Source organism: Anoplopoma fimbria, chromosome 7 (assembly GCF_027596085.1).
Source record: "Anoplopoma fimbria isolate UVic2021 breed Golden Eagle Sablefish chromosome 7, Afim_UVic_2022, whole genome shotgun sequence".
Lineage (NCBI taxonomy): Eukaryota > Metazoa > Chordata > Actinopteri > Perciformes > Anoplopomatidae > Anoplopoma > Anoplopoma fimbria.
This window is the reverse complement of record NC_072455.1, coordinates 6,766,733-6,794,007: the sequence shown is the minus strand read 5'-3', so window position 1 is coordinate 6,794,007 and position 27,275 is coordinate 6,766,733. Positions and strand designations below refer to the sequence as shown.

The 27,275-nt window shown below is 41.5% G+C and overlaps 1 protein-coding gene across 1 annotated transcript in view; it reads left to right on the top strand.

Moving 5' to 3' along the window:
• The window catches only part of myocd (myocardin), a 103,074-nt gene that overhangs the window by 14,932 nt on the left and 60,867 nt on the right, over nucleotides 1-27,275 (top strand). The gene's annotated exons all lie outside the window — the stretch shown is intronic.

Genomic DNA, 27,275 nt, shown 5'->3' with positions numbered 1-27,275 from the left:
AATGCTATAGTATAGGTGTATTTTTTATTTACTAACCAGCATAAACTGAAACGCCATTATATATGGCACTATTGAGTGTAAGAGTGTAACAAACTTTTGTGTAACGTTTGTCTTGCTTTGAGAAAAAACGAACAACAAACAAATAATATACCTTTTTTCCATATTAGAGTAGAGTGCGCACTCAACAACACACTTCCTTGGGTTCTCAGCAATACACACGCCAAGCTTGAAGTTGATCAGAAGTGAGTGAGGAAATCAAAGGACAGAAGGAAAGACAGACAAATACCCATTTTAGTTAGATTATGTGTGTATAAATCCAGTAACTGCTATAGCCTCCCTCAGACCTACAACAGCACTGCATTAAAATAATCTTTCAGATTGAAAGAGCTACATCTGAGCGATTGGCACAATGCATCACATGCAACACGCTGTGCTGGACATAACACATGTACAACCACTCATTCATAGTACATCACTTTTAACATTAAAGCCGGATTTTCACTTTAGCTCTTGACTGGTGAGATGGAGGAGGAAACGATTATCACAGAAATAGCATTACAGAATGTTACTGGCATCGTATACGCCTTAAGATGAATGAGTGCATCGCTCAAACTGGATCTCGTGGATCATATCTGATCATTTCACCTTATACCAAAGCAACCTCCTGAACAAAACCCAGGGGGAAAGTATATTGGTTTTAAACAGAGGAGTGCTGAGGCTGGATGAAGGCAAATCTACTCTGAATGAATAAGAATCACTCAGGCACAATGGGCCAGCTACCAACTCAGTGCATCACCCCTTTGTTTAAAATGATTTGCAATTGATGTTGTGAAGTATCCAGGCAAAGGCGTCCAAAAAGCTTTGCTCACTATGCTCTGCCAGGGGCAACATTAGTTTAAGACAGATGGGATTTCTAGGCTGTATAGTAGACGGCAGATAATTCTGTTCTTTGTTCAGACATCAACATGAATCTTTAAAATTGTTGTGGACACATTTCTTCCTTAACACCAAAATAAGTTGCTATATTTGAGATGTAAGCTCACTGTTCTAAAATGGTCTTATTTTATACTAAAATAAGACCCTGGCTGTCACTGGGGGAATTTCATAACCCACATGTTAGTTCCCATTCGGACCACTGAAGGTACCAGAGCTATATACGTTTTTACATTCTGTCCCATGTGAAATATAATATAGAAAAAGGCCTGACACTCGTATAACATTTCAGATTGAAGATTTTATGGCTGGCTTTCAGGGATTTAAATGTTACTAGCCCTCATGAAAAGTGACTTTGTACTTTTTTTCCACCCCATAAAAGTTCCCTCCCAAAATACCATTGTGCATGTCAATCTGCAGGAGTTTGGCTTGCATTAGCAATTTTGCAGGCCTACTGTGTGAGTTACCTGCTCGAGGATTTGTCTTTTGTCCATATGAAAAAGAGTTAAAGGTTGGGACATTTATAACAGCCTGTCACAGAGAGGCTCACTGGTTCTTTTTACTGTCAAGTCTCTGCAGCGTGGAGCTTATTTCCAAACAGCCCTGTGTGTCAGGAGACCTGCAACATCAAACTAGTGTCACTCAAACATCCCTCTGGTTTCTGTTCATGTATTTCATGTTAGCGTTTTTCAAATATTTTCCTGGAAAGAAGCCTCGCAGATAAGCATCATGACGGCATCATCAGGGGTCCCTCCCTCCAACATACCCTGCACGACCACCCAATCTTACCTCATCCCATGGCACCATGATGTTTTTAGTTAAGAGGCACTTCGGATCTCACGCCAGCATCATTTTATGACCTCAGAAAAGTTAATGCCATTTACTGACAGCAGATTACTCAGTTTACAACTTCCTCTGGGTCAGAGGTGAACACTGAGGTCAAACAGAGGTCACACTGCTACTCCCAAAACTACGTACCAAGCCATACAGCTAGATTGGGAGATTCTTTCAAATATCACATCATGAAAAATGGCCAGTGTATGTCATAGAGGGGATTATCATCTGAAGGTATCTCTGCTTTCTTTAATTCCTCTGCTTGGGGTGAATTGCTTGACCTATGATGGAGAGGTGGGCTCTGCTGTCAGTGAGGCCCATGTGCACAGTATTTTCAGAGGGAATCATAGAGGAATGGGTGGAAGGGATCAAAGAATGACTGAGTATGAGTGGTAGGTGATGGGTTGAGAGTATGATTTACAAATCTTTACCTTCCTTTTGAAGGGTTAAGATTAGCCTATGTAATTGCCTTTATAACTCCATATATGGAAGCTTCAACCACTTCTTTTATGTCCATACATTAAGAACATTATTACGTTTAGCTATATCTCATGTATTAATACTTAAAAGTGAAAACTATCTCTAGCTTCATTCTCCACTTATCATTGGAAAGTGTGCACACCCTTTGCTCTGCTGAAGGGATTGATGGCTAGGTAGAAACTTTTTTTTTTGTATATCATTGAGCTTGGAGGAGTATAATGTACAAGCTTATAATTGGGAGTGATTGTTGCCTTGTGGGGATATAAAATGCAAGCAGTTTCTCTATATTTAACAGTCTGGGGCTAATACGGAACCCATTTCAAAACGTGGCTGTGAAACATTCTTGGTCAGAGAAAAATATTTATATATGTCTTGGTTGAAGCCTGACTTTGTAACCCATGAATTATGTAAAAAAAAAAAAAAGAGAGACAAGATACAAGAGGTACCTGGTCATAAACAGTCAGAGTAATGAAGTTCAGATGGTAGAATCAGAGCCTCTTCTTGTACCTCTAGGCTGTGGGAGAAAACAGAGACAGGAGGCTGAGTTTAGAACAAAGTGTTTCAGTTTGATGCCCATAAATTCCGTGTTTAAAGATAAAGTCATGCAGAAGTTCAGCTTAGTCAGAGCGAGGCTGTTCAGGGAGATAAGACACTGTTCTGGCAGGTGATCCTCTCTGCATGCAAAGTGTTAATGGTGTTGTTTTTATCCCGGATCTTGGTGGCAGAGAAAAAAAAAAAAAAGATTTCAGGCAACGTAACTTGAGTTCAACATGACTTTGTGTTGCCTTCTGTTGTGTTAGAGCTATGGAGCCCCGGTACCGAATAAAAAACATTACTGAATACATAAGTAAACAACACAGTTAGTTAAATAATTAAAACGCTGGGTTAAAAGATTAACGTTGGTAAACGGTCACAGTTGAAGTTGTAACATTCAGGTAACGTTGTGGAGAGGTCTCGTTAACGTTGTAACACGCGGTCAATGTTGTGGAATGGTTGCGTTGACGTTGCAAACCCAGCAGGCCCAGAGCCTTACAGCCTTACAAGATGCCATGACCACTTTGGGTCAGCATCTGATTAAGCCAGAGAGGCCTACCCAACCCAGTAAAGTGCTCACCAAACAGACGGCTGAAGATGACATTGAGGCTTATCTTGAGGTATTTGAGAGAACAGCAGAGAGAGTGTTGGCCTAAAGCAGAGTGGGCAGGTATAATAGCCCCTTTTTCAACAGGGGAAACTCAAAAAGTCTGTCGGGACCTTCCCCTCCCAGAAGTGACTAATTATGATGCATTGAAAGCAGCAATTTAGCCCATTATGGTCACAACCTCCCAACAAGGGCTCAACGGTTCCTCTCCTGGACCTATGACCCAATCGCCCCAGTTCGACCGCAGGCCCTGATGCGTCTGACAAGCAGTTGGTTAACCACTGGAGATGGACCCCCAGCCTGTGTGAAATGACCATGCAGCCTCCACTGCATTCACTGCATCCTCGTTCCCTGGTCTGAGAAAGTACTGTGTGATCGAGCGCACTACCTCGCAGTTGTTTTGTGCTTGACAGAATTTTAATGGACCGTTGTGTTAGAGCTCTACCAGCAGATGCCAAACGGCACGCCTCCCAAAGCAGCCCAGAGACGGTAGATGACCTGGTGGCGCTACTGGAAAACCCCCAGGTATCCGTGGAGCTGGTAGATGGGGTGAGTGTTACCACTTTTCCAAATTTTTCATTGAATTGCCTCTTATATAGGGTAGCCAAGCTTGGGGAACTTGTTGTTGAACAGTTGCTAATCTCGTTCCAGAGAGTGGCCATGGACATAGTAGGATCCCTGCCGAAGTCGAGTAGGGGGCATCGTTACATCCTGGTCATCATGGATTATGTCACCCGCTACCCAGAGGCAGTTGCGTTACGCACTGCAAGTGCTAAGGCGGTTGCCAGAGAATTGTTCCTCCTCTGTAGTCGGGTTGGCATTGTGAAAGAAGTCTTATCTGATTGAGGAGTCACATAGTGCCTGGTCCAGCCCTATTGTCCTTACTCCCAAATCAGATGGCACTGATAGATTCTGCAATGATTTTAGAAAACTGAATGAAATCTCAAAACTTGATGCCTACCCCATGCCGAGAGTTGATGAGCTTATTGAGCGATTAGGCCACGCCCGGTTTGTGTCCACTCATGACCTCACCAAAGATTACTGGTCAGTCCCCCTGACAGAAGGAGCTAAGGAAAAGACGGCATTTGCTATCCCGGAAGGCCTGTACCACTACAAAGTCCTGCCCTTTGGAGTCCATGGAGCGCCAGCCATCTTCCAACGCATGATGGACAAGGTGCTCCGACCTCATCTTGCGTATGCAGCGACCTACTTAGACAATATAATAATCCACCGTACTGACTGGACCTCCTATGTAGGCCACCTGAGAGCTTTCCTGGGAGCCCTACGGCAAGCTGGCCTGATTGCCAATCCCAAAAAGTGTCACCTTGGACTAGAAGAGGCAAAGTGAGGTACTTTGCCTCTTCTAGTCCAAGGTGACACTTTTTGGTGACACACTATTGTGAGAGGCAGTTGAGACCCCAACTTCGGAAAGTGGGGTCTAAGCCAGCAACTAAACGGCAAGTAAAAAGGTTCCTGGGACTTGTGGGATATTATCAGTGTTTTATCCCTCACCTTGCTACCATTGCAGCCCTTTTACACGAGATGACAAAAAACAGCCTCCCACACCATGTCCTCTGGAGTCCTGAAGCTGAGGAAGCGTTTGCCACCCTTCAGAAGGCCTTATGCACCGAGCTGGTTTTGAGTACACCCAACTTTGAGGACACCTTTGTCGTCCATGCAGATGCCTCAGGATCAGGGGTTGGAGCTGTGCTGTCCCAGGTTAGGGGAGGGGAAGAACACCCGGTGACCTACAGTACCAGTCAAAAGTTTGGACACACCTTCTCATTCAACTACTTTGAAGAATCTAAAATATAAAACATATTCTGGTTTGTTGAGCATTTGTTTGTTTACCACATAATTCCATATGTGTTCCTTCATAGTTTGGATGTCTTCAATATTAATCTACAATGTAGAAAAAAATAAAAATAAAGAAAAACCATTGAATGAGAAGGTGTGTCCAAACTTTTGACTGGTACTGTATAATAGCCGCAAGTTGCTTAAACCTGAAATTAATTATTCAACTGGAGAAGGAACGTTTGGCAATTAAATGGGCTTCAACCAAATTGCAGTATTACCTCCTGGGCAAATTCACCCTAGTAAAAGACCATGCACTGTTAAGATGGATGTCAATAGCCAAAGACTAATTACTAATGCACGAGTTACAAACTGGTTCTTGGAGTTGCAAAACTTACATTTTTCTGTAGAGCACAGGTCTAGAAAAGCCCATGGAAACGCAGATGCCCTGTCCAGGAGAGAGGAATGCTGGTTTGTTGACGCTCCTAGCCGCCACCTGGAGCTGGTGGAGAGGGTTTGTGGCAAACCAGGGGAGAAAGACTAGCATATCCACCCCAGTGGGCGGATCCCAAAGTTCAGGTTGGGAGAGGTGAGTGTTTTATCCGGTTCAGGTGCTGCACAGGGAACATGTCATTGGTCACACCTGCAGCCCATCAGGTAATTAGTGCAGCTATATGTTCAAACAGCTTGGAAGCAGCAGGGGCAGAGAGGCTGGAGAGACAGACTGGGCAGAAGCCAAGGAGGATCTCCTGAACCACTGGAGAAAAACAACGTTGAAGAGGAGGTTACTAAGAAGACTCATCTCCCTTTCTCTCTGTTCTGCCTTAACAGGACAGGGTAGGCATGGCATTGTGAGTAGACTAAAGGACCCAGACCCTGAACGGGAGAAACCCTCAGTTGATTTTGATCCCATCCCCTCAGGGATGGGTTAAATGCAGAAGAGAAATTTCATGTGTATATGTACAGTGGGGCAAAAAAGTATTTAGTCAGCCACCAATTGTGCAAGTTCTCCCACTTAAAAAGATGATACCATCATAGGTACACTTCAACTATGAGAGACAGAATGGGGGGAAAGAATCCAGGAAATCACATTGTAGGATTTTTAATGAATTAATTGGTAAATTCCTCGGTAAAATAAGTATTTGGTCACCTACAAACAAGCAAGATTTCTGGCTCTCACAGACCTGTAACTTCTTCTTTAAGAGGCTCCTCTGTCCTCCACTCGTTACCTGTATTAATGGCACCTGTTTGAACTTGTTATCAGTATAAAAGACACCTGTCCACAACCTCAAACAGTCACACTCCAAACTCCACTATGGCCAAGACCAAAGAGCTGTCAAAGGACACCAGAAACAAAATTGTAGACCTGCACCAGGCTGGGAAGACTGAATCTGCAATAGGTAAGCAGCTTGGTGTGAAGAAATCAACTGTGGGAGCAATTATTAGAAAATGGAAGACATACAAGACCACTGATAATCTCCCTCGATCTGGGGCTCCACGCAAGATCTCACCCCGTGGGGCCAAAATGATCACAAGAACGGTGAACAAAAATCCCAGAACCACACGGGGGACCTAGTGAATGACCTGCAGAGAGCTGGGACCAAAGTAACAAAGGCTACCATCAGTAACACACTACGCCGCCAGGGACTCAAATCCTGCAGTGCCAGACGTGTCCCCCTGCTTAAGCCAGTACATGTCCAGGCCCGTCTGAAGTTTGCTAGAGAGCATTTGGATGATCCAGAAGAGGATTGGGAGAATGTCATATGGTCAGATGAAACCAAAATAGAACTTTTTGGTAAAAACTCAACTCGTCGTGTTTGGAGGAGAAAGAATGCCGAGTTGCATCCAAAGAACACCATACCTACTGTGAAGCATGGGGATGGAAACATCATGCTTTGGGGCTGTTTTTCTGCAAGGGGACCAGGACGACTGATCCGTGTAAAGGAAAGAGTGAATGGGGCCATGTATCGTGAGATTTTGAGTGAAAACCTCCTTCCATCAGCAAGGGCATTGAAGATGAAACATGGCTGGGTCTTTCAGCATGACAATGATCCCAAACACACCGCCCGGGCAACGAAGGAGTGGCTTCGTAAGAAGCATTTCAAGGTCCTGGAGTGGCCTAGCCAGTCTCCAGATCTCAACCCCATAGAAAATCTGTGGAGGGAGTTGAAAGTCTGTGTTGCCCAGCGACAGCCCCAAAACATCACTGCTCTAGAGGAGATCTGCATGGAGGAATGGGCCAAAAAGCTTGTGAAGACTTACAGAAAACATTTGACCTCTGTCATTGCCAACAAAGGGTATATAACAAAGTATTGAGATGAACTTTTGTTATTGACCAAATACTTATTTTCCACCATAATTTGCAAATATATTCTTTAAAAATCAGACAATGTGATTTTCCGGAATTTTTTTCTCATTTTGTCTCTCATAGTTTAGGTATACCTATGATGAAAAGGCCTCTCTCATCTTTTTAAGTGGGAGAACTTGCACAATTGGTGGCTGACTAAATACTTTTTTGCCCCACTGTATGTATGTTCATGATCAATAAAGCTGATATTCATTCATTGTTTTACACCAACTGCCTCTGAGTCCCCTGTTTTATTGTGAATCTTGCCTCTATGTCCCCTGGGTTGCCACACCATAAGTCCTTGCATTAGGGTGCTGCTTCTTGTGGCTGATTCGGAATACTGTCTCACTCTGGTCAGACTGCACCACACTTTTTAGAAAGAAGTAAGAGCTGCATTTTAAGCCCTCTCTGGTGCAGCCAGGTATACATGGCCACCCAAGTTTGGATGAAAAAACCTGGTCCAATATAATAAATAAACATTTTGTCGGCCCCAAGAAAACGGCAAAAGCAAGTTGTGCATCAAACGCACAGGCGGACCAAGTTTTCTGCCTTCAAAAGCTTCCTCACTTTAGATGGCTGATACTAGTACAGGATCTGAAACCCCGTCCTGTGATCCCACCACTAACCTCTGGTCTCTTGGTCATGGCCTGCACCCTAAAGTACCCCTAAACTGCTCGGACGAGATTAAAGGGGAGTCCCTCAGTCAGCAACCTCCTGTTGCTATTTTGAGGATAATCTCAGTTTTCAACATTCCCCTTTAAATTGACAGGCTCTTAAGTCCAGATAATGCAGCTGAGGGGGGTGGTTGTGTCATAAAATGGACTATTTGGCATGAAATCTGTCAATTCCTCTGAGAGTTTTATTCTTCTTGTGTGTCTCTGGGATGATAATGGAGCATCAGCGGGTGAAACGCTGCCCACCCACGGAGGCCTTTTTTGAGGGGAGAAACCAGGAGCATTGTCTCCTCTTTGGATCTCTGAGCTGTCCCCATGTAAACAGCCTCCCTGCTGCGGGGGGAGGCAGACGAAGCAAACTGTCTTACTCAAGCTGACAAAGCCTTCCACTTCTGAAGAAAGCAAATTTAGATTGTGAACGCTCCTTTTGCTTTATCACATTGGACAAACAGTGTTGAGTTATTGGGAGGATTATGAATAACTTTTTTCTACAGTGGAAAAAGGGAGATGTGGCCAAGACGGAGTCATCAGAGGTCCCTAAAATAGAGTGTAGTCTGAGAATGAGGCAGAGAAAGGTGAACGCCACTGGTTGGTGTGCTTCAGTTAAGCTAATTCTGCTTCAGCGCCCCACAAAAACCTGATTCATTTCAGTGGAATCCTCACTTTTCTTTGGTGGATACAGCCTGTTTGGGTTTTCAGAGATGCTTCAGCTTTGTAAGTTGTGAAGCATTATTGTTTTCTTTTAATAAATGGTCTTTTGTGTGGTGTTTAATGTAAATGTTTTTGTTGAGGCTTGCTGCGTGTGCGAGTGTTTAGTTTGGCAATAATGGCAAGCATGCCCTTTTTTGTTTACAGCTCTTTTTGGCTCCTCTCTCCTACACTTTCAATGCGATTTGCTTATTCCTGCTCTCGCTCATGGCGTCTGAGATGAGTCAACAAGGCATCTCCACATGCACGAGCACATGTCAAACCTTAGTGCAAGCACTGGCCAGCATGCAAACACACAAATATACACACATAGAAATGGCATCTGTTCACTGCTGTATTTATTATTTGCTAAAGATAAATGAGCATTTGCATTAGCGATGTAAATAGAGATACAAATCTCCACAGACAGTTTAGCACGGTTCCCATGACAGGGTCGCAGCAGTGCTGTGGGCGGCTCCTGCCAGCCCCCTCTATTTTATTTTAGACCGGAGGCTCATGGGAAAGCTATTCAAAGACCCTTTCCTGTCGGCCTCAGAAAACAGTGCCAGTGGTTTGTTAACAGGTGCAATGAGAACAGAAGGACTTTATTTTTACCCAACAGCTTCATAAATGCTTTAGTTTGTTTGGTAGTTTGTTGGAGTAGTGGTGGTCACTTTAATCACGTGTAGCTTTAATGTATGTCAGGGGACCGGCTAGTGCTGTAGAATACTGTCAGTTTACATGGAATATGCAGTACCGCTTTATAAAGGGTCTGTTAGTTGTAGCTGTATAAGTGGTCAATACAGAGTTTACTAATGCTTCATAGAGCAGTTATAAGACCTTAATAAAAAAAATGACCAATGTCTTTCTGTGACCCTATTTTTTAATGTTCTATGCATCCTAATCAAATGAGTTACTAATAACTACTGTTGCTTATTCTAAACTCTGAGCAGTTTATTTGAATGGGATTGATATACACAATCGGAAGCACAATAATGATAAAACCAATACAATTCTGTGTGTCGTGTAAAGGAAGTACATAAGAATAATACATTAAGAAAATATTAAAAACAAGGCTCCAGTGGTCCAGGAGGTGCAGCTATTGATTATTATGCACTCATCTGCCTATTATTTTATAAATTAAGCAATTGATTGTTTGCTTTGTTATGAATGTGAGAAAATTCATAATTACCTTATAAACATTTGTGAAGCTGGAAACATGAAATGTCTTTACATGAAAAATTACTCATCCAAACAGCTAATTTTCTGTCAGTCGACTAATTGATTAATCGACTAATTTTTTAAGCGATACAAAACGCTATATGCTGTTGGGTAGCTTCATTTATTAATTAGTAATAACTAAAGTTATCAAATAAATGTAGTGGAGTACAAAGTGCAGCATCTACCTCTGACAGGTAGTAGAGTTTAAAGTGGCATTAAAACAAACTACTAAAGTAAAGTCTTACTTTAATAGTTTAAATGTATTAAAGCATAAATAGAAAGAATGGAGGAGTGTGTGAGAGAGAGGGAGAAGTGAGGGTGGGCCTGCAAGTGAGAGAGGGAATGAGTGAGTGATTGAAAGGACAAAGAGAGAGAGAGAGAGAGAGAGAGAGAGAGCCCTGTCTTTGGGAGCAGGACGACCCATGTGACTCGGCCTGCCCCTCTTTGTGTTTCCCACACAGTCTGCCATGACCGGAGCTATATCCACACCATCACATTCACATTCTGTCTGCAAACTTCCCCCTACTTATGATTCATAGCTCAGTGAAGGGCACCATGTTTGTTTACGGTGCTGCCAGCTGCACAAGGCTGCTCTCCCTCCTTTTACTCCCAGACCATTCGAGAACTGATTGTGTTGATACTTGTAACTTTCTCAGGATGATGGAGACGTTTCATCTTCCATTATATCTACTGTATTTTAGGGTTATGAACATGCTTTCCATCTGACCGTGTTCATGTTTATTGCACTCATGGTTATGTGCCATATAGGTTGTCTGCAGCCGGTTGGTCTGTGGGAAGTTTGTATACAGTGCAGCCCCATGCTACACATTTTTTTGCATTAAATAAGACATTAAAGCAAGTTTGTTTTTGGTATCTGATTGAACTAAGAATCAGAATACTTAATAACCACTGTTGTATGCCAGTATTCACACACTTTCTTGTTAACTTGTGTCGTCAGACTTTATACATCGATGTTCTGGTAAATAATACCCCATCAAATCACCCAGTGCTGATTATGAGATTGCTTGACCTTATGCACAGGTAAACCATGGCTCTGAGCTTCATTAAAGTTCTAGAGACTAGTGGAAAAGTCTCCTCGAGAGGTGGTGACATTATCAACTCACTGCTCTGCAGAGAGGCATATCGGATTCACACTCTTACCACAGTTGACCCTTTGACCTAAACAAAGGACTGGATTTCTCATGTTTGCTTTAATTTATCACACGAGATGTATGCAGTACTTTGTACCTTGAAGAGATATCTTTGTTCTCTTTATCCTGAAGTGATTGGGAACACCTTGGAAATGGAAAGTCCCACCTTTGGATCCAGTATGCAATAGATTTGAAATCCTGTTCAACCAATCATCCAATGAGAGTTGCTCACCTGTTGTAGGTTGTGATTTGCTTTATGTCTTTGTCCCCTTTCACTCTGATGAAGACACAGTAGTGTTGTAAAGTCTATTTGTACAACTAAATACTGAACATTAGTCAGTGTGATCCAGTCCCTGTTTCAAATGAGGCTGTGTTCAATAAAATTAGCACAACCTTAATAATTCACAGAAAAAAGTACTGGTTCACGGGTTCTGGGCCTAGAATGAAGCTTATGAAGTTTGTGACCTGTCGGTGTCACTGTTTCTCTGTTATTCTGAAAAGCAAAGAAGAAGAGCAACTTCGTAATAAAAACAATACTAAAATTCAGCACAGAATACTGTTCGTGATGCACCTTTAAGTGGCGCATTATAGAAACACGGTCAAAAAGATCCTGCGTGCCCTATGAGACTGGCAAACAATCTAAGAAAATATCATTCTTATTAGATTGTATGCATTGTTTAATACATTGATCTGCTCCCATGTTTAACACAGCAGAGCTTAAGGCTTTAATGAACTTGTTGCATGGTGCTTTGCAGTACTACTGTATTAACCTGCAGCTCCTCATGCTTAAACCTAGCCACCAGAAAACCAGTCATATTACATTGTAGAGTAGAATGCTGCTGGGTGACTTTATTGCATGGATGTGTGAGTTTGATCTGTTTTCACAATGAATCCTGGGTATTGTTGAAAAGACGAAACAAATGTGATCTTGATTGTAAGAACGAAAATTCAGCCACTACTATTTGGTTGCATGATTTTTGTACCACAATTGTCCCCTGTCCACACTGACTCCGTGCAGCTAAAATAAAGCTCAGCGTCCAAGTCCAATCAGTAAGACTACCTTACTGAAAAAACATTTTTTTTCTGGAAAGGGGCAAGACCCACATTTAAGTGTGCAGTGGAGCATAATGCTAGACAATGTTAATGTGTAGCAATGGTAATTTATCATCTCCACCAAGAGATAACGTGTTTGATCGTGTGTGCATCTTCTGTGTCTATCTGTCTGTCCACGGCCTTATCTCGCATACTACGGGACCCATCAGCCTAATAGTTTTGCTGTTCAACTATGACTGTATACTTCAGGACCTCTGGTGGTTGCAGAGGTGAGATGATTAGAAGGCTGAAGATCTGGATGTGATTAGCAGAGGGCTTCTGATGAGAACAACCTGGGCTCTGGATATGATGACTGGAGGTGAATGGGGGGAGGGGCATGACGAGTTTGCCTAAAATGACAGCTAACGGCAACAGAGACGAGAACATTGAGATGATTGGCTAATCATTTGGTTTAACCAAAAGAGTCCATAATTAGCTGATTAAGAAGGAGCAGGAGGGAGAATTATGAATTAAGCATAAAGGTAGTCTTACTGATTGGACTTGGACGCTGAGCTTTATTTTAGCTGCACGGAGTCAGTGCGGACAGGGGACAATTGTGGTTTGTATTAATTTGATCCGACATGACAGCAGACGTTGCAGACTCACCTAGGGGAGCTCTGCACACTACTGAGTGCACCTTTCTAGTTTACTTAATTATTCAAATGTTCCATCAGTTTAATAGAAAGTGATGGAGTGTCACTTTATGTTTACTGCTGTTTATTTGTCCTTTTGCCACTGTTACTTTATGTCATTGTGTCAGCTATGACTGATGTCAAAATATTGCCTTTCATTGACCTCTGTTTGAGACAAAGTCCGTCCTACTGAGCAGAACTTGCTTGGCGTGGGGTGTATGTCATTGCTCAGTCATGCCAAGCTGATATGGCATTTTGGCAGAATCTCCTCCCTCTGGTCCTGTTCTCCCCCAGGACCTCTGGAGAACATGGACCCAGCTTGTTTCCCATCTGCTGGGCCACAAACAGAACCAAACAAAATATGTTGCCTAGTGCTGCCAAAAGGCCCACTACATAACGTCAGTCCTACAATAACCACCACTACTACATCTGTGTGTCCATCAGGCAGGCCTGCGGTCAACGTCCCTGATCAGGGGCTTTCCCCGCAGTCTGGATGGCTATTTCCATCAACTGTCCTCCACCCCCTCACTAGCAACCACTGGGAGCCCCTCATTTTGGCTTCAACCCAGAAGCATTTTTTTATCATGACTGGCTGTCACATAAGCAATATAATTGGATGAGCGCAAGACTTTTAGAGCCAAGTAAACACACAGTGTGAAAGTTCATGTGGAGCCGCTGGACTCCATATTGTATTTAGAGGACTGATCCTCACAGAAGTGATTTGTGGGCCCCCAGCCTCTCGCCCCATATGACACGATCATGGGATTTCTCATACATTCATCAGCAGTAGATCTGATAAGGGAATAGTCATGTCCCTTATCAACCGTAGAGTGTCTCAATACTTTTCTGTCCGATTTGTGTGAAATGGCTCAGTGGAGGCCTGTGATCTATGATATATGTTTTCTCTGATGTAATTATAGAGGACAAATAATAGAATCGGCTGTTGACTGGGATGAAGTCTTATTTGCTATTTCGGCTTTTGGCTTCAGCTGAATGTTGCGTGTTGTTGACAACATATCCTCAGACTGTGACATATATCAGAATTAAATCAACTCTGGGGAACATTATTGCCGCACAACAATTTGTACAACAAATCATAGTATTATGTCATGTCGCTTTGCAAATCAGTGAATCAGTTCCTGACCACAAGCCAGACCACAACTGCTGCTTCCAGTAGACCCCTCTGAGACTCACACATTCTCAACCCCACACACAGAGGACAGGAAATAGATGGACACAGTGTCACAGCCAGGGGAGGGAGTGAACTGAAGTGAGAGTGAAAGTCCAAGGCAATGACCAAGAGACAGTGCCAGAGGCTCAGATTTGGACAGAGAGGAAGAAGACATAAAATTCAGCAGTGGAGGTATTTTGAGTGTAGGAACACAGTGTGATTTCCCCCTCTGTCTCTCGTCCTCTAGGGGGTCTAACGATGGGAGAGGGATATGGGATACTATGTTCCCAGCCCAGGATCTGCGGCAGGAAACCTCCCCTGCACTTCTTGGCGGTCCTGGCTGCTTAGTCCGTCTACCGTTTGCCCACCTTAAACCTTGCCCCCTCAGACCTCAGGCCTAGAGACCACAGCACGTCTAGTCTTTGACCATGAGCCACACAATGCCCTACAATTGAGATAATAATTTGAACTTTATTTAAATAAAGTTGTGTGTGTGTGTGTGTGTGTGTGTGTGTGTGTGTGTGTGTGTGTGTGTGTGTGTGTGTGTGTGTGTGTGTGTGTGCATGTGTGTGTGTGTGTGTGTGTGTGTGTGTGTGTGTGTGTGTGTGTGTGACTGAGTGTACACCTCTGTGTCTGTCCACGGCTCATCTCTCATTCTGTTGCAGCAAACTGCATAATATTTTGGGTGTCCAGTTATGGCTGCATGCTCAAGGACCTCTCATGGTTGGAATGACTCACTCTTTTTTTCAAAACACCTTTTATTGCCCCCTTTACACTGCCATTAACTGCCTGCTGACATCTCACTCACTACTCTTAATCAGCCCTTGGCCGGTAGTGGCCGCTATCGCTGACACAGCTCAGTGCATCGCCACCTCTCAGCCGCTACTCTGCGACCAGAGACACAGTGGGGGAAAACTATTTGTTCAATTTTAGTGTTTTGGAGGGTGTGTTTGGCTAACAGCTAGCAGCTCATGGACTTACAAGTTCACACTGAGCACATCACTGCCAATCAGCAGACGTGTCTTATATGAGGACTTCGAGCTGACTACCTGCATACATACACCTCTTTTATTTGAGTATAAGTGAAGTGTGTTTTGCGATGCCTTACAGCTCATTGGTGTCTAGACGGGTGATAGCCAGTTGTAGGTTGTGTTCATTTAATCACACAAAACAGCAGTAGTCCTTGCACACACATCTGGAGTTATTATTATTATTATTATTTATATATTTTACAACAGTTGAAACCGATTACTCTTACTTGTGCCCTATTCACACTGTTTTGTGTGGGGGTGGGGTTTTGTCAACCCCACATGTCTCACTGGATAAGTAAGCGGTCCAGATCTACTCTCCACATTAGCTTTACAACGTGAACCCCATGTGTTTGTAGCATGCAGCTCAGTGGCTTTAGATGTTAACTGAGGTCTTCCTGGTGAAGATCAGCTGCACATGTTCAAAACATTCCCTCTGCCCCACTGTCACTCGGACTGTTAGGGATGTTAGGAATGCGTAGTGAGCAAAATATGTCAGAGGTTGTGGATAATGGGGCCTGGGGGTGTAATATGTTGTTTGACACCCCCGCTTTCACTCATTGAGACCTTCCTCTCAGACCAAAATACAGACAGTGGACCAGAAGGTGGGTGGGATATATTTCCTTCTTTGCAGCTGGTGGGAGAAAAATGTTTTTCAGCAGTTTCAGTTTCAGCTTCAGCATGTGCTTGCCTACTCATGATCAAAAGCAAGTTTTGTATTTCACTCCTAGATTCTGTCTCGTCAATTTGTGTACATCGAGAAGATACCCATAGTTTAATTTGGGCTACAACTCTGCAGGGTTTCTGTATCATTGACACTGTTTGTCATGTGACAAATGCTTTCACTGACTTCAGAGAATCTAATCAGAGATTTTTGCAAATGAGTATAATTTCTCTTTTACATTGAAACAATAAGTGAAGAAGGCCTAGGAGCGGAGGGAAAAGGGCGACATGAGTAAGAGGGATGTACTAGCACAAGGTCAGGGAGGGTAGAAGGCGCAGCAGAGCAGGGTGGGAGCTTCTGAAGTTCGGAGCAGGCCACGACGTACAGGCCACGCAGCGGGCCAACACAAGTGGAGGAGTGCAGGAGAGAAGTGTGAGAAGAGGTCCAGCTGAAAGAGGTTGAGAATCCTTGAGGGCAAACGAGGGATTAAGGTGGACAGCTCTGGACGGGGCTGCGGAGCGTGTGCCCTATAATTGAATTTCACGCTCTCTGCCTCCTTCTGAAGTCGTGTAGCAAAGCGATCATTTGAAAAGAAAGCTATTAGTCAAGCCCTCTGCTAAGCTCAGAGCTGTGCCATAGGAAATCTGGGATTACCCGGGCAGCGGGCTTCGGTGTACTCCGTCAAAACACAAGTGTCACGATGACCCGCCGGAACGGTGTATTATAGGCTGTAAACACGGTGATAAACACGCGTCACCGTGGGGAAGTCAGAGCTCCATTCTTCTCCTCTTACATCCCCCTCTTGCTTAAGTTAGAGGTCACACATTTTAAACAGGGTTTCATGCCTTCATACAGCCAGCATGCATGTCAATACAGGGACAGCTGACAATGCTTCCTCACCACAGGTCTTGAAAAGTGTCGAAAAGCCTTAAATGCGGTTTCCTCAAAGGCCTTAGAAGATGTTAAAGAGCCTTAACTTTAATATTAAACTTTGAAATATTTTCTGATGCCTGCCATAGATTGTAATGTCTACATAAATTTGAAGTGCAGGAGGCATGTTTCAGTCACTCCTGTGGCTATAAACCCAGATTGGGCAACAGTTGATTTAGGTGCTATATCAAATTAGCTTTAATCATTTTTCATTAGTTAGGACTTCTGATGAGCTCTACCTGGGCTCTAATGACTGGAGGTGACGATTTCACCTAAACTGATAGCTTAGGTGGTGGGCTGGTGGAGGTCGTTGTAAAATCTGGTTGGTTTAACAAAAAGGAATGATCAGGAGGAGTGTGTGAGATAGAGCCAAAATGTGAATGAATGAAACATAAAGCCCTTACGCTGAGCTTCATTACCATGCGCTTTGAGTGGTCGGAAGACTAGAAAAGCGCTATACAAATACAATCAATTATTATTATTATTATTATTATGTGACTAAGAATTTAGCTCAGAATTGTCACCGATGACACAGATCTGAGACCACAATCTTTCCAGGTAAAGAGTTTGACCTGATAGTGAGAATAAATGTGACTTCTAATCTTGTGAGAAGAACCTTATGATTGCTCCAGAGCAAACAGCCATGTAGCGCTATAATCATTAACATCATTGCTATCAATGAGGTTTTGTTTTTGCCATTCTTTTCTAAAATAATATTTATTTATTTCTAAAAGTTGATTGACAGGTATGGGAGCAAAAGAAAGACCAGGATGGAGCAATTATTCAGCTCTTTACCTCTCTGACAAAGAGCTATATGTGCTCACTAAGTACTGACTGACATGTGCAGAGAATCAAGCCTCCCTGTTAGGATTGAACATTTATTTTGAGTACTCATGAAGTGGAGCAATGCTGTTTATTTGGCTATACAGAATGAGAGAAAATAAACATTGCAGTGGCACATTAATCAAAGACACGACTGTTGCTTTTCACTTCCATTGTCCCAGAACCTACAGCAGCACAGATCACATTGTGACATGGCAGCTTAGGACATTGGTTTGTTTGAATAAATGCTATTACAATCTGTAGTTGTAGAGTTGCTACAGTACAGTGGGGGAACTCTACGGACATTTGAACCTGGATATATCTGGGACATCATTTTAACACTGGGACTCAAAAAGTTGAGAAAACTCCAAATGTAAATGCAACAAATTTAACGGATGAAATTAAAAAAGTATAAAACATTACTTAAGTTTAAATATCAGAAGATTTGCTTTTAAATTTGACCAAATTAGAATTTTCACTTTTATTGACTCCATTTTTGGTTGACCTTTAAAATATACTTTCACGACTTTTCAAGTTAACATAACCAAAATCAATATGTTGAAGTATTTATTTGAATTTGCAGTTTCTATTTAGGCAAAGTTGCAATTATGCTATTTCTTATCCTGATTTTTCCAACCCTTACTTTTACAAATCTAATTTCTATCTGTTATGTTTTCAAAGAAATGTAATGCTCCATGTATCATTTCACAGGCAAAGTTCTTTGAGAAGAAAGTGACCCGCCGATGTTGCCGTTTCAACTTTGAAATTGTTACTTATGAATGGAGGCAAACAATACCACTGGTTGAAGGGGCATATGAGACATGTTGACATGGTTTACTCATACAAGCAAATATTGTGTCAGTGAAGAGATACATTCATTAAAAATGTTTACTCATTGTGTTTACAACTAAAATACTTTTCTTTTATTGTTTTTTTCATGTTGTATTAGTAATGTTAAATTTGTAGGAGACAGGGTTGAATTTGAAACTCATCATTACAACTTCAATGCGAACCAATATGACAACTGTGGCTTATGTGCGTGTATATAGTATAGAACTTTTGTTAGGTTAGAATTGAAATAGTTTTTTCTAAAAAACTTCCTTTGTAAGTTACACAACTCGTCTTTTCAAGACTGAACTTATCTGAAAGTCACATTTAGAAGTAATTGATAAAAGAAGGGATTTGACCATGAGGAGTGTTTGGTACTACACGGGAACAGAACTTTATAACTTTATAAAAAACAATCTTAGATCAAAACACAGGCTGTTGTTACAACATCATTGTATTATTTATGTTTATAAGTGTTAACAAACCACAATCCTCATTTCTGCTAAATATTATTGGTTAGCAATTTTACAGTATGAACCTCCTCAGCCACTTCATAGTACATGTCAGAGTGAAGCTCAGAAACCCCTTTATTTGAGCCAAATGTATTATAAAAGTTTTTTAAAAATGCAAAAACCAAAGCGGCCTTCAGTAAAGTCAACAAAGGGTTTGTGGGCCTTTGGATGATGATATGAATGTGTTTTAGAAGTGCAGCTGAGGCAGGCTGGGCCAGACATTCAGCACTTTACACCCCATCACAGACATCCAAACGTTTTCTGTAGAGAAAAGAGTCTTCTGTGAAAAATCAGGTGACAACAGGCGTTCTGTCTGTTTGTATTAAGCGCAGTGAAGACAGATGAGCATGTCTTCAAACACCTTACAGACACAAATATCTCCTTTGATTTCAACGTGTTGTCCACCGCTTCTGTGTTGAAATATCTGAATTCACTGGAACACATCGAGGCTAGTAACATTTCTCCTCTCTTTGGCTGGCCCGCCTCGGAGGACTCTCAACACTAGAATGTTATACACAACATTCTTCCACGTTCAGCTATGTGCATGTTGTTCTTTATAATTTTGGCTTCAGAAGGGGAAAGCAGAGCCAGAAACTCGAGCATTGCTTGAAGTAATGAAGTTGTTGAAATGCTGTGTTCCAAGCAGGGGCTTTGAAATATTTTGCCCCCTTACATGCAAATCTAAACACCTTTTGTATCTATTCATGTTGCTGTATAAAAGTGCAGTATAATATTATTTGTAGTACTAATACATTTTCCGACAATCAGTTAAATTAGTAAATGTCAGAAGGACATTTTTTACACAAACTTTAGAGGGTCATGTATTTATGTGAAGGACAGTTTCAAGTGGAGTGGCGGTGAAAATGAGTAGGCCCTTTTTGACAGGGTTCTCACAGCAGAACAAGAAGCAGCAGGTCAGACTCGTTTGCTAATTAGCAGCCAATTAGAAAGCTGAGGTTTCAGCGTGACGCCCCAGTGTTTGTTTCCTGCTGGTCAGTGTGCAGCACCCATATGACCCCGCACCAGTATCCATGGCTATGCTGTGGATCGCTGCTCCCTGGCCCTGTAAACACAGAGGGCCTTCACATGACACACACACACACACACACACACACACACACACACACACACACACACACACACACACACACACACACACACACACACACACACACACACACAAGGGGAGTGCTTTGCATGGCCTAATATGCTTTCAATAAGATGAATCCAACAGGAAAGCTTAGATTGAACTTATTCCAATAAGACTGCTATATGATTGGGTCTGTTAACCTGTGTTTTTCTCTTGTCATATTTGTAAATTACACTGATTAGAACATAATCTGATTATAATACAATCATCAACGTGATAACCTTTATTAAACCCTTTGTTTTTTAAACTTCTGAACCTTAACAAAATTAAAAAGGTGCACCAGTATTGAAGAACATATGCAAACAGTCAGCGTGGTTATAACAAGTGAAACATCATTTGGGCAATGCTGTAATTTATACCACTTCATTACAGCTTTTAAACATGCATACATGTTCATACTGGAACATATCTGGTCTGGTTTAGTGAGTTTAACAAACTGTGACTTTATTCACATTCATCTTAGATACAACTGAACATGTCATATGACATTACATGTTGGATGCACCTGCTTAAAGGAACACTTCGGACACTCAGCCTGTGTTACGAAGGTAACACAGGCTGAGTACCTGATATAAGAATGGTGTTTTTGTGGGTGAAGTATTGCTTTAACAGGGACTGTACTATATATTTGTCATATGATTTGAGCAGCCTATTACAGCAGAGGGACTGTCAGTGGGAAAGATTTTAGTTAGGAGTTACTGGAATAGTCAAAGCTGAACAGTGTGGGCAGCATCGACACACACACGGCTGTGGGGCTAATAACTATGAACCAGTCACATTCAGGTGCACTACTATAAACTACAGTAACAGGCACATTTAAAGGGGAACATCAGTGTCTCTTAAAAGGTGTTCAGGAGTACAACTGCATGTAAAAAAAAAAAAAGGAGTGTGTAAACCCTGTTAGCCTTTAGTGTCTCCAGATGGAGCTGTGCAAAGCCCGATACATGTCCTGAAGTGATGTAATTTGAGTCGGTGTTGGTTGAGGCTGAAGACTACAAGTTAGAAAATAATACAATGTGGAGGTGTAGAGTCAGGAAGAGGTGATCCTACCGGACCTCTGTAGACCCCTGATCTCTTGCTGCAGGACTCTTTAGTTGCTACTAGCATAACACACCAGAATCTCCGGCTGAACTGCTGGGGGTCAAGATGCACTGTGGGCAATGTAGGAAGAAAGGATGGAATGAAAATCTGCTGCATTGGTCTGGTAACATCTTAAGCTTTAATATTTGTTATGAATATTGTAAAGGTCTCCCTGAAGAGTTAAGCCTTTTTGTCATGTGATTCAGGTGAGATTTATCTTATAACGAGCAATATGTTTTATTGAAAAATGAAAATGATTCAAGGCCTGCACTTTTTAGTAAACTGAGTTCTGCTTGGTTTATATTATTATAATAATATATTATATTATTATAATAAAAACCGAGTTTTGTCTTTGGGAGGAACCTCGGTAGGCTGATTTTAGTTTGAGACAGGAGATAATGTATGTTACATGTAATAAGGTTTATCTTTTGGTGTCATGTGGGCTGCACTCTCATATGTGCATGACACAATTATAACGTACATACTAACTAACTGATGCAAATAAAACAAAATACACATTAGGTTTGAGAACATACTTTCAACCTGTTTACGCAAATAAATAGGAATCCACTTCAACCTCAGAAAGATTCCACTTCTGTAAATGCTTGTAATTTCTCATCATAGAACTGTGGTTACTTCTCAGTGAGTTCATCCTCACATCAGTGAAACTTCTGTCTGACATCTTAAATATCATCGCCACATCTCATCACATCTCCGTACAGCCAGATTACAGCTTTTCACGGCCGAATGTGATCGCTCTTCTCTCATCTTTTCCTCCCTCCCTTTCTTCTGTTCTCTTCCCCCTCGGGCCTCTGAGGGCTTATTTGGGTGCTGCTTCCCAAGAGGGCCCAACCAAGCTGCATCAGATTCTCCTGGCGCTGCCTTTGCTTGTCTTGGAAATACAACAGAATTCACAAAGGAAAAGAGCAGGAGATAAGATGTTACACACGTCAGAGCCCTCTTTTTATTTTCCAAATAGCAAGAGCTCATTAAACATGTGACAGCACGTTAGGCCCTCCTTTGTTTTTATGGGTTTCTTTCATGAAATCAGGTCTCTCTTCACACCCTGCAACTTCAATGCCAAGAAATGAGCCTCCTATTCTCTGGGATGGCTGTCCTCCTCAGGATGGTATCACTTCTCCGTTAGAGTTTCTGTCTTTTGGTGAGATAGTGGGACACAGCGTAAAACACAGAGGAAAGAAGCACATATTTTACAGTTTGCGAATCTTTGAGCCTTGCCAATTAGACACAACACAATTACCATATTAGTCCTCATGATCTGCACTCATCACAAATAGATATTTTTCAAGCTCTCTGTCCAAAGTACAACTATTTATTATATTGTATAATTGAAACAGCAGGCTTCAATTTAGATGACATCATTCATTTGAAATTCCTACTGCACTTATCTGCATTAGATCTCTGTAAACACTCAGAGATGCAGAATTATTTCCTCTTGAACAAATATAACAAAGTGATGCAGTCTATGAGGTTTGTATTTTGAACTATTTGGATATGTGAAGGCATGCACTAAATACTAAACAGCCATCAAGTCATACACTCTAATACACTTGTACACCTTGTCTTTGACAAAAGACATTGTCTCCATGTTTCTCTACAGTCTGTGCTTTTATATGAAAGTACACAGGCTTCATTGATCTGGAACCTCAGGGATGGAAAAAAACCCTCTTGGCCGTCTGTCCTTGTGTTTTGAAGCTGATGTGACACCTATTAAACAAGAGTAGCATTTAACTAGTCTCCTTTTAGCGTTCTGTGTCTGACGAGGCCAGCACAGGCTCAGATCTCAGAGACATGCTGCGCTCCAGGACCCAGACCCATCAATTCTTTTTTCACCATTTGGAGATATACATCTCTTCATAACCTCCTGGAAAGAAGGAGATTTGGCAAAAAATCCACACATGGCCCTTGTCAAGCAGCTACACACAGTGGTGTTGGGGCGAGGCACTCCTGCAGCGTGTCACGTTCTAATGTTTGGGTGGAGGAATGTCCTGGTGTGTATCTCTTCTGCTCCCCGTGTCTGCTGCTCCACTCATGATAAAAGGTCACAGTGGAATAGGACACTTTGTCATAAAGCACTGTGTCATAGCACAGGTTGTCACGCTACTTTCCAACTGCACAGGGAAAAAGGTCTACATTGAGAAACATCCATGTATCATTGTCAAATTCATGGATTCATTTATCTTATATGCTTGTTCATAATTCCATTGGCATTTTCCTTTTTCAATGTAGACGCAAGACTAGACGGGGTTCCAGTGGACAAAGCACATATTTTTATGCTGTCATTTTACTACAGAAGGGTCTGCCCTGCTCAGTCCTGGTTCTGGTTCTCCGGTGCCTACCTTCCCCCCAGCAGGACCAGTATTATGGACGGGGCCTCCAGCAGCGTTGTGATGGTGTTGGCTCCCAGCTAGGACAGCGGAGCAGCAAAGTGAAGCTCAGCTGGAGCTCCTAATGCAGGTCCAAGGTGGTGGGCTGTTTTTTTGCTGGAGGCCTCATTAACTGATGTAGGTCATGTAGAGGCATCGGTATTAAATTGAGACTCTTTCATAACCAGTTAAAAGGTCCTCACAGTAACTATAAATCATATTTTCACACATTCAATTATCTCACTTTCCTGCATTGACATTCAAAACTACACAACATCATTAAAATAAGTTGGATGTGGCAAGAAATACAAGTAGTCAGACAATCAGAATGAAGTTTAGCCAAACTGTGAAAGAGAGGAAACAAACGGAGCGGTAAGACTATTATCCAAAATGCTTGTGTTGAACAACATCACTGTTAACAGACTATTCTGGTTCCACTTTGACATTTCATAGTGCCATAGTGGCGCAATGAGGGCTTTTGGGTGCACTCACTTTCGGTTCTCCCACCAGTGTTTTGGTTCTCTGCTGTGTGTCTTACAGTACCCTCTTTTCATTCCATTTATTATAGATTTCCAGTGGAATATTTTTTTAAACTGTTGTGCGGAATCTTCTTGCATTCATGCTAATTTATCAAAAGTGTTCTGTACATCTGAAGTTTACTCAACAGATGCATATCAGAGCTGTTAAAACAATGTAACCCTGATCATTTCACTGTCCTAAATATTTTTTACGATTCATTTTGCAACCCTTTATGAGTAAAACCATTAGAATGAACATTAGTAGGCAAATGAGGTTGTCCTCTGAGAGCCATTAGAAGCAGTGAGGTAATGGCTGCTGAGCTACGGTCGAGTTGCCAGGTCACATTCTGGGGCTCACATCTTAACATGAGAAGACATGAGCAAGCGGCAAATGTATTCACTGCCACTCATAATTACTGTCACCCCACCGCTGCCGTTTCCTGGACCACTTCAGTTGGTTTTCTCCACTAAATGCATTTCAGAGGGGCGTTACATCATTGGCCAGTGCCTCGAGGAATCTGCACGACACGCGCTTCACGTTGTAGAAGTGATTGAATGAAAGCAGCGAGGTCACAGAGACATTTCAGACTAGTGCAGATAAGTGGATTTAAAAAATGGTTACAAAAGAGACAAACCTGCATTCCCTGCTACCATGGTTGTCATAAGGATGTCACTAAGCAATTAACATTCAGTGAAGTGTCTGTGTTATAGACTACAGTTGACATGAAGCAGATGTTTACTTTATGTCTGGGATTTCAGTTCTTTCCATTCTCACAGGTAGTTTATGAGCTGCATGTGTAATACTTCACACCGCTATCAGACAAGATGTAGCAATGCTCTGCAAACACAAGAGGAGCTGTAGGAGGACGACTTCAGTGTTAAGGCTCTAAAGCTGTTAGCGTAGTCTGTGTTTACGTGTGTTTGTGTTTGTGTATGTGTGCTATGAATGGCTATTACTAACTCATATATTCCTGGATTATGTAATAAACATTCACTCATGAAATACCTGAAATATAGATGTTTTTAACTGCCTACCCACATCATCTCTATGATGATATTTTCATTTCTGTCCTTTAACCGTGACTGTTTTCCTTCAGAAGCAAAGCTAAAGGGGTCATGACGCAGAATACTTTTTTACTCCCAAGCCAAGTGTAATGTAAATATTGCTTCTGAGGGATGTGTCTTCCTAGAACTGACATCATGGAGACGTTCAGTATTAATAGCAAAATCACGATGAGTCAAAATATCAGATCGATGATGTGTAATCTGCTCTCATACTCCGGTCACAGAGTGCATGTGGAGCATTTGGGTCTTTTTTGCTTCCAAACACAAACAAAACATCAATCACATTTACTTTAAATGAAGTCTCGTGAACACAAACACGACCAAAATCGTATTATTATCATTCCTGAAGTAATACAAATGTTAAATGAAATATCCTGTTTCTGTGAAAATGACGGATGAAATGTTTTGACTAGTAGTGCACTTTCTAAAATATTACCTGAAAGAGACAAAAACTAAAGATGTATTTCCAATGATAAGACTCCCGACTCTGTAGATATACAGAGCAATATAATAATTATATTTATATCATTATATTTACACATATATAATAATCACAAATAAAGGCAAAGACTTGTATGCTGAATGTTTATTTCAAATGTTTATTATAGTTCTATTCAGTGTCTTACAAGAGGTATGTCCTATGTCAGTAAAAAGACTTACCTACAAAATGAGACGTAGAGATTCGTATTGTTTTCTTCACATTGGCTCCACTGACCAAGGCATGAGAGGAGACACAGCACGAGCTTTTAGAAGTATATTAATAGACAGAGAAGTTATATTAGTTTCACCTGTTGAGCCCATTCACTACAAATAATGTAGCGCTGTACTTTTAACTTTAAAAAGTATCTTTATTCATATATTCTCACTTATCTCTAGTAGTGTAGTCTTGCAGACCGTTTTGGTGTTATTTGTCCAGGTTATGACATTCCTGCACTGTAACACATGGAAAAATGCAGATAAATGGAATTTTAGCATGTGGTGCCCAAAGCTTGACTGAGGTCTGTGAATGTGGAGTGATGGGTAGAGTTTTCCTGAAAGTTTTTCTAATTCATTTCCCAAATGTTATGTTTGAAATCACAAAGACGTGGACATAAATCAAAACTTTCTGGATACCACTCACTATATTTGTTTTTGTCACATTAAAATGAATGGAAGCCACTGGTTTCCTGAGGGGAAACACAATTAATTGTCTAGGAAATGTGTTCAGATTGCTTGTAAACACAGTTACTGTCATATAAATGTGATAAGCTGGATCCAGCAAATGTTTGGCATTTTGGCAAGATAATTGTCTAAAACAATGAATAATACATACATACATTTTGACAACAGCATGAAAAGTTATAAATAAAAGCTATCTGAAGAATCCTTGTCTTAGGTAAAAAAAAGGAGATGAAAATACAATACTGTAAAACAGTTGCACCTTAAATCAATATAAACTCTAGCTAGGTTTTTGATTTGCCCTATAGATATCAGTGTGTCAAGTTCAGTCTATTATGTAAATTATTCCAGACAAACAGAGTAAAATATCTGAAGGCTGGCTTTCCAAGATTAGTTGTTACTTCAGGAAGATATCATTTTAGCCTGTACTGAGAACGAGTATAATGTCTTAGGCACAGGAGTGACAATAAGAGGGTGGTACTTGAAGTAGTACTTAGTAGCACTGTGCCTTGTATCAGTCCACCTTCTGATAAAATAATCAGTGATGGGTCCCATATGGGTTGATAGTAATAACTCTAAGATCTGAATGAAAGACAGCATCTGGATGTTTAAGGTTAGAGATAGGGGTGTGTCTATAAATAACATCTCGACAATCCTATACAGTGAGAAATGTTGCTTCCTACAATAAAATGCGAAAAATCAAAAACAAGCTCAAGCTGCATCCTTAATGTGTTTACTGAGCTGTATAAAACAATATAATCTGCATTAAAAATGTAGCTTACATGTATTGATGGACATGAAAGTGTTATTTCATTAATTGGTGAATAACACTTGATCTAGGATGGAAGCCTGTGGAATTCCCTCAGCCATTGGAAAAAACTTAACATTGCAAACTTTTGTACACTGTTGTCTGTCTGAGAGGTAGTTACTAAACTAGTGTTTGAGTTCATACCAATATCTGAAAGTCTGTGTCGGA